Source organism: Octodon degus, unplaced genomic scaffold (assembly GCF_000260255.1).
Source record: "Octodon degus isolate 3935 unplaced genomic scaffold, OctDeg1.0 scaffold00100, whole genome shotgun sequence".
In the NCBI taxonomy this organism is placed as follows: Eukaryota; Metazoa; Chordata; class Mammalia; order Rodentia; family Octodontidae; genus Octodon; species Octodon degus.
The window spans coordinates 7,578,281-7,586,566 of record NW_004524676.1 but is presented as its reverse complement, the minus strand read 5'-3'; the positions used below and the strand labels follow the sequence as shown (position 1 = coordinate 7,586,566).

Sequence of the window (8,286 nt, the reverse complement as noted above, 5' to 3'; positions counted from 1 at the left end):
CTGAGCTATCTCCCGGCCCCTCCTTTTTTTCTTTTGAGAGGAGCTGTGGGCTCAAAGATCCGACCTGAGCATACAACATGATTGACCCCCCAGCCTCTGCCCCCCAGTCTGCCAGGTCTGCCTGGTGCATGAAGGTAAAGAGCTTGGTGCTGGTGCAGGTAGATACAGGGCAGGGGGCCCAGGGCAGGTTGGGGGTCGGATGCGGGCATGTCCTGGAACACTCTCAGGTGAAGAGGGCATTGCAGCCAGGGAGGAAAGACAGGGACTGTCTTAGAACAACCGAGCAGACCTCTGGGGCAGAGAATAATGCGTTCAGCTTCATCCCACACACCACAACGTAAGAGCAGTTGTATGAGGATCAAAAGTTGATGATAATAATAATAATAATCCCTAAACTAATTCAAAGGAACCATGAGAAATTTAAAAAAAAATTTGTGAACGAAACCACAAACCATAAAATAAAATAATGACACACCCAACCATATACAAAGTGCTTACCCTACACTAGTTCTGGGAAGACTGTGAACACCCATTTTGCCCTGGGCAGCCCAGAAGAGGAAGAGGGTGGGAAAAGGATGGGAAAGAGGGGACACGCCAGAAGAGATAAGATCTCGTGCCAGAAATCCATGGTGAGACCAAAACAAGGGCAGGTTAGTGTTGCTGACCTTTGCTTCTTGCCTTGGCCTCAGAGTCGGGGCACAGCACTGCTCCTGGGGTCTCATCTTCAAGTCAAGGTTACGGGCTTTCATTGCAAGGAGCTGGCAACCCCCAATGTTTTATGGCCTGGTGATGAAGAGCCCTTGAGGGGCAAGGGAGCATTTAACACAGCGCTGATTATGCAGCTCAGGCGACAGTGCAGAGGGAGGCTGGGGAGAAAGCCTCTTCTTGGAGACAAGGCCTGCAGTAGGGTGGAGGCAGTTGAAGGAAATAAAGACATTTTTCCAGCCCTCTCTGGCTATTTCCCCTGGGTGCAACTTGCCTTCCAGTGACAGAAGGGAGACAATGCTCCTTGTCTCTTCTCTGGCCCTCCCTAGAGCACAGAGAAGCCGCCGTTGAGCACATGTGGTCCAGGGACTGGTGGAGGAGACGGAGTAGAAGCAACTTGTTCTACTACCCTGGGACACAGCCAGTGCCAGCCCCTCTCCTCCCTTGTCCCACATGGACAGGGACCCTGGCTTGCCTCTGAGAGCACTGCTGTCTATGCCGTATCCGCTCGGGTCCATGATAGTGAACACAGAGGAAAAGCTCTGAGTACAAAGCCCGGCAGTTCTGTGACCATCAGGACAACCAAGCTGGTTGTTACACAGGTGGGGAGCCCTGCTGCACGAATGCCCTGCCCTGCCCCAGCTGAGGAGGCTGCACCTGGGGAGGACTACCAGTTATGACCCTTTCGCACAGCCCCGCTGCTCAGGGCACCCAGTTTCCTCAGCGTCTATTTCAGGGAGGTGTTTTGCACCCCAGAGAAGACTCAGCGCTGTGTCACTGATCACTAGAAAGTGCCCAGGGCCTCTGATTAACCAGAGTCCCCACCTCTGCCCTGGCCCCAGTGCCTCTCAGACTCCTGCCGAGCTACAGTGGACACAGCCGAAGACACGTGGCACTGGAAAAAGCGACGCCTTCTTCCCTGGCTGGGAAGAATGGCGCTCTTCACGGAGCTGCCCTGGGTGCCAGGGTTCTGCAGGTCCAGAATGAGGAAGTGAATCAGCCTCCCCAGCTTGCAGCGTCGGTGCCCATTTAGTGCCCTTTGGTGCTGTGGTATTTGGACATGTTGTGTCAAAAACTCATGAACATCTCACTTAGACACTGGAAACAAACATGAGCCCCAGCCAGTTCTTACACTTGCCGGGCAATGAATAAGTCCCTTTAGTGCCTCAGGCAGCCAGGCCCAGCAAGTGAATTTAGAGGCTGAGAAGCAAGGTACTGGCCTTTGGGTCGTGTCCATCCCAGTGTGACCCCAGGTGGCTGCGTGGCCTGAGAGCAGAGGTTTTCAGCTGGGACGCACATTGGAGTCAATCACCTGGGGGTGCAAAGGTGCCGGCCCCTGGGTCCCCCAACCCAGAAGTCCTGACCTCGTTCGTCCACAGTGCTTGGAATTTTAAAAATCCCATGGCATTGGGATTTTTAAAAACCCCGAAGTGATTTTATGTGCATCAGCACTGGGAACCATAGCCCCAGGCCCAGCATCTCACCCCCGATGGGCAAGCACACGGCCTCTGGATCGGTTAAGCTCGAGGTTCTGCTTGGTGGGCCTGATGTGGACGCCAAACCTGTGTGCGTCTGGCAGCTTCAGGTGGTGCTGCGCTGCTGGCATGCACAGCACCTGGGACAGGCAAGGTTGTGCTGCCGGGCTCAGCAGGACAGCTAGCAACCAAATGCAGAGCTATTTAATTAATTATAAGTAAAAAGAGTTATGATTAAGTAAACTTTCAGAATGCATTTCTTCGATTGCCTTAGCCACATGTCTAGTGCTCAGAGCCACACTTGGCTACGGCTACCATATTGAATAGCACAAATAGAGCCTATTTCCATCATCACAGAATGTTCTAGCAGGCCAGCCTGCTTTACAGCAGCTTTGTCGGTGAACTCCTAGTCAAGTTGCTGTCTGTGGGAATGTGGCAGCTTCACGGGTGGCAGGGACGGTGAAACGCTGCCCACGTAGGTGCTCATACAATGCTGGCTTGCAGCACTGTGCTTGGGTCTTCCCAAAGACGGCCTTGTGCATACTGGCTGGTTAGTGTCTGGCTGGATATCAATTAGATTCTGGTGCAGTTGCACCAGGATGGCTCGTGGCTGGATGGTCACGATCCAGGTAAGAACAAGCAGGGCTCCGGGCGGTCCCCCCCCCAGCATTTGTCCACCGGTTGTCAGTAGGCAGCGGCCCAGGATGGCCGGGCACAGTAATGGCACTGTGTGCCTTTCAAGTCCAGTTCAGAGGAGGGACATCAACACCTTTCCTGGCCCAAGAAAAGGGCAGTGCCCAGAGGGGCTGCTCCACTTCCTGCGTGGTGCAGGAGGCAGGCGAGGCTGGGTGAAGGGTGCCAAGTCCCAGAAGCAGGGACCCTCCAGCAGCGGGACCCCTCCGGTGAGAAGGACACCCCTTGACTTTTCCAGAGCCAGGTGTTCTCTTACTTTTGTATCATGGTGGTTGATTTTCAGATTCGTTCTAGGGATCATTAATAATGAAAATAAATTCTTCTGGGCTCAGAGAGGTTGTGGAGAAGAAACTGGAGCTGGTGCCTCTTGAACCACATGCAGCCACCTCACTGGACTAAGGTGGCATCAAGGCGCACAGGGGACAGCAATTCACTCCAGATCACACAGCAAATGAGATACGTGGTTGGGTGTGAAAGGTCCTAACTCTAGGGACAGTGTCCTTTCCATGACTTCATGCCTAAGAGATCCACAAGAATTCGTAAGCCACTCAAACAGAATAGAAATAAAAATGGAATATTATATATTCTAGCACAGTGTAGGTGTCCTGGAAGTGTTTTCTGGCATGAATGGCAATACAGTTGCTTCTTTCCTTAGCCTGCTGCTTCTGCGACACCACCCCACCTCTCCACCCTTGCACAAGCCTCAGCAGTAGGCATCATCCTTAGTGAGCAGCTGACTGTACACTGGAGCTGTGAGAAGTTCCCAAGATTCTTTTTTTTTTTTTTTTTTTTGTATCAGGAATTGAACTCAGAGCCTTGTGCTTGCCAGGTAGGTGCTGCACTACATCCCTGAGCTACATTCCCGGCTCTTCCAAGCTTCTAAAGCAGAGCATGGTGTGTCCTCTGCGCATCTGCAGACACAGCTCCCAGATTTGCAAGCTGTGTGCCAGGACCATGAAGAGGTCATCAGTCGGTCAGCTCTTAACAAGCACCTCAGTTTACAGCAACCAACGTTTCTCGAAATCTCCTTAGCTCTTCCACAGTACTGATCATCTTACCTAACAGCTTCCCTGCAAGCAAATCATCCGTGTTATGTTTATCGGGAGTGATCTCTATTGAGAATGTGTGCTAGACAGAAGCAACCCCTGGCCTTTACTTTAATGTCAAAGACAAACACACCAAAGTGGACCGATCTCTGTAAGGCATCGTTAGGGGACCCCAACTTTTCCTAAGTGCGCATCTGTAATACACACTGGTACGTATGATCTTACCTAGAGTAAAAGAGTGCTAAGCTCACAGCACAGTGGCAGCATTTACAGTGTTCTTGGAGGGGACGAGCCACCTGCCGCTCGCAGTTGGGCTACTTTGTCAGGTGGTTGCTTTGCCTGCAGTTTAGCGCCCTCCACCACCAGGTGGGCGAGCTGTCTCACCTCGGGACTGAGTAAGACAGCCTGCGCCTTGCCTTATACATCTTCCCTTAAAGAGGTCCCGGTGTTACTACAATTAGGTGTGAAGATCGCAGTGAATCAGGATGGGTAGCTTACGGATTAAGTTATACAGCTCCCAGCAAGCCTTAAGGAATCAGAAAGGCCAGAGACAACGTGGCATTTTCATTCATTTAAACTGCTCTCAGACTGAAACACAGAACGCTGGTTCTGTCCAGATGTGAGAAGACTTTGCTGTTTCCTCTCGTTTCTTTAAGTTAGGTCATCTAGATCGTCTCATCATACAAAACGAAGCCTGGTGGGCAGTCTCCCCTCAAATGTTGGCTTTTCATGGCGTGTCTAACTTGTTTCTATGTTCCAGTGTCAATAGCTGTGCACCTGTCCCCAGCTTTCTCTTCTTTTCTTTTCTTTTCTTTTCTTTTCTTTTCTTTTCTTTTCTTTTCTTTTCTTTTTTTCCTTTCTTTTCTTTTCTTTTCTTTTCTTTTGCGGAACCAGGGATTGAACTCAGGCCCTTACACTTGCCAGGCAAGCGCCTATTCTACTGAGCCATCTCCCCGGCCTCCGCAGCTTTTTTGATCAACTCAGAAAGGCCTATTTTTGTCCTTGAGAAAAAGATGTGCTGAAGCATTGTCCATTCATTCACAGTGCTGAGATTTATTTTTCTGTCAGAAGTTTGTGAATCCAGAGTTTGTGTTACTGACTGTAACCAAAGCATCATCAACTCTACATCTTAAATTCCAGGATATTCATCAATCAACTGAGAATTTATTGGTTGTAATCCAAACTAATGCAAGCATGACTGTTCAGACCAAAAATTTTAACAAGACTTAATTAAATTAGAAACAGAGAGGGCTCGAGACACAGCTCAGTGGCATAAAGGCCTGCCTGGCAAGTTCAAGGTCCAGAGTTCAATCCCTGATACAAAACCAAACAAAACACAGGGAATCAGGACTGCATCTAGTCTGCTAGGAGTCCTGAGAAGGGTGAAGACAGCCTGGATACTAAGGGCAGGAGGAACGATCTCAGCAGCCTTTACCCCAAGTGCTGAGTAAAGTGTACTGCTGAGCCTTCACGCCCATCATCTCCCTTATTGTTCACAACTGGGGGACAGAAGGGATTCCTTCTTTGCTCTGTAAGAATGCAGCCCACATACGTAACTGGCTGAAGATTCCAAAACAGGAATGTGACAAGATCCGAAGTCATTCTGGGGCCCTCACAGTAGCCCCCGTGAGCTGCCCAAGGAAGAAAGTGGCAGTTGTGGGGAGTGTGTGTGGACTAAGGACGAGGAGAGGATCGCAAGCCTCTGCAGACCCTAAAGACTAGTTAGAGCCGGGCAGATGTGACTGGGCTGTCTTTACTGCCCCAAGCTGTGTCCAGAAGAGCCCACAGGTGCTCCTGCACGGAACTTCACTGGTGTTCTAGCACCTCAGAGGCTGCTGCATGGCGACACAGCAGGACTTCCCTACCCCTCCTCTGGAGGCAGCACTGTCCTCGAGACAAGATCTACATCTAAGTGGTCTTCTGTCCCCACGCCTCCTTGTAAGAGCCTGGCACACAGCTGGTGCTCGGCACAGTGGAGCTGGAAGGATGCTAACAGGAATGAGAGGCGGCAGGCGAGGGAGACAGGCATGGAAGGTGTCAGGCCAGTGGCAGGTGTGCAGAGGGCCAAGGGGACAGGTGCCTGGGGCACAGAGAGGGAGCCTTCCCTGGGTTTGTGGCTCCCACTGTCCTGCTCTACTGCAGGCTGTTTTGGCAGAGGTGCCCACTAACAACTCACCACATGTTCCCTTGAGCCTTGCTGGCCCTTCCTGGAGGGCATGCACACCCCGCCCTCACCCACAGGGTAGAACAGACCTGGTTTCCAGAGACCTGGCTCTTTCCAGAGAAGAGCCAGTCAGCTCCTTGCTCTCCGCCAGGAAGTGTTCATTAGGAGGAGTCCCATGGGGTATGGATGAGGGGACACAAAGAAGGAAGGTGAGGCAGCAGAGCCTGGTCTCCTTCCAACTCTGCCTGACACCCACAACGGGCTCCAGAAGTCAAGTTCTAGTCACGGGTCGGTTTTCTTGTGCACATGTCCCATTTCCTATGGGAGAAATTAGGCTGGGAAAAATGACCTCCCATCCACGGTAGAAGGAGCTGACCTCCTGCAAGCCACCACATTCCACCCTTTGGCAGCAGGCTTTACCTTTCCTTTCTGTTTTATCACAGTGGCAAACTTCAACATGTGCTTAAGAGGGGGAGAACCATATTCAAACTTAGGGTGCTCCCCCAAGCTCCCATCTCCTGTCCATTGCATTTCACCCAGCTTCCTGCTGTATCTGCTTGCATCTAGGGTACTGTGAGCCCAGTCTTCTGTAACACCCTCTCTAGTCAACAGGCTCACACATAACTATCTATCTGCCAGGATTTAGATTAGCATTCCTCCATCTTCGCAGGCATGCAAGGTATTTGGAGAGGCTGGGAATGCCAATTTTGATTAGTAGATTCTATGTCACCAAATGGTATGGCTGGTCCATGACCTTACCTCAAATCACAGACTTTAGAGTACTCACTTGGTCACAGCTCCATTCAGACAGGCCTCATGGAAGGATTTTAGTGTCTAACTTATGGTCTCTGCTCCTAGCAGTTATGTGAATAGACTCATAAATGGAGATGGATTGACCGACTGATGGATGGATGGTTGGGTTGGCAGGCGAAGGGATGGGTGGATAGATGGATGGGTGGATGGGTCAGTGGATGGATGGGTGGATGGATATGTGGATGGGTGGGTGGGTGGATGGATGGGTAGTTGGATGAATAGATGGATGGATGGATACATACTTTTTTTTTTTTTTTTTTTTTTTTTAGAACCAGGGATTGAACTCAGGCCCTTGCACTTGCCAGGGAAGTGCTTATTCCACTGAGCCATCTCCCTGGCCCTGGATGGATACTTAGATGGATGGATAGATAGATGGATGGATCCTTGGGTTGGCAGGTAGATGGGTGGGTGTATGGGTGGGTGGATAGAAGGACAGATGGAGGTATGGGTGGGTAGTTGGCTGGATGGATGGGTGGGCTGGTGGGTAAAGGGATGGGTGGATGGGTGGATGGATGGATGGATCAGTAGGTGGATGGGTGGGTGGGTGGATCAGTGGGTAGATGGGTGGATGGATGCATGGATGGATGGATCAGTGGGTGGATGGGTGGGTGGGTGGATGGGTCAGTGGGTAGATGGGTGGATGGATGCATGGATGGAAGGATGGATGAATGCTTGGGTTGGTGGGTGGATGGGTGGGTACATGGATGGATAGACAGATGTATGTATGGGTGAGTAATTGGATGGATGGATGGATGGATGGATAGGTGGGTTGGTGGGTGGATGGGTGGATGGGTGGATGGATGGAGGACTAAATGTACAACTTTCTGGTACTACCATAAACAAGTAAATTGATAATCCAAGGAACCCAGTGAGCTGGAATGTGGAGCCACCTAATTTGTCATACTTCGTGAGTTATTCACCCCTTGAAAGTGTTTCTGGAAACGCAGTGTTGTTTCTTTACTTGGTGCCTTTTAGCTCTTGGAAGCTGTCGTCTGATGCAGGCCCACCTGTTTCCCATGGAACATCTGCAGAGCACTCAGACTTGCTGCGTGAAGACATTTGTCCTTGTCCCGGCATCCTCAAACCATCAAGAGCTGGCAAAAGGGTCATGCTCCCGGCAGTTACGCACTTCAAGGAAATGCCTGAAAGACTTTTGGTTTTGAAAAAGTGGACAAGGAAGATAACTTCTGGGTAAAACTACAGCATTATTGTTCTTTCTTTTAAGTTTTTAATAGATTGCAAATTGAAAATAAATTATTTACAAACATAAATGAATATAACAATAAAAATTGTCCAAAATAAAAATGAAGAAAGAATTTACAGATCAGTCATAATACTTCATTGTCAAAACCAAGAAACTTATATTTATATAATTAGAATTCTCAAAGTA

General features: G+C 50.1%; 1 protein-coding gene across 2 annotated transcripts in view; it reads left to right on the top strand.

Annotated features, from left to right (window-relative positions):
- Col2a1 (collagen type II alpha 1 chain) overlaps nt 1–8,286 on the top strand; it is a 37,074-nt gene that overhangs the window by 4,307 nt on the left and 24,481 nt on the right. The window lies entirely within an intron of this gene.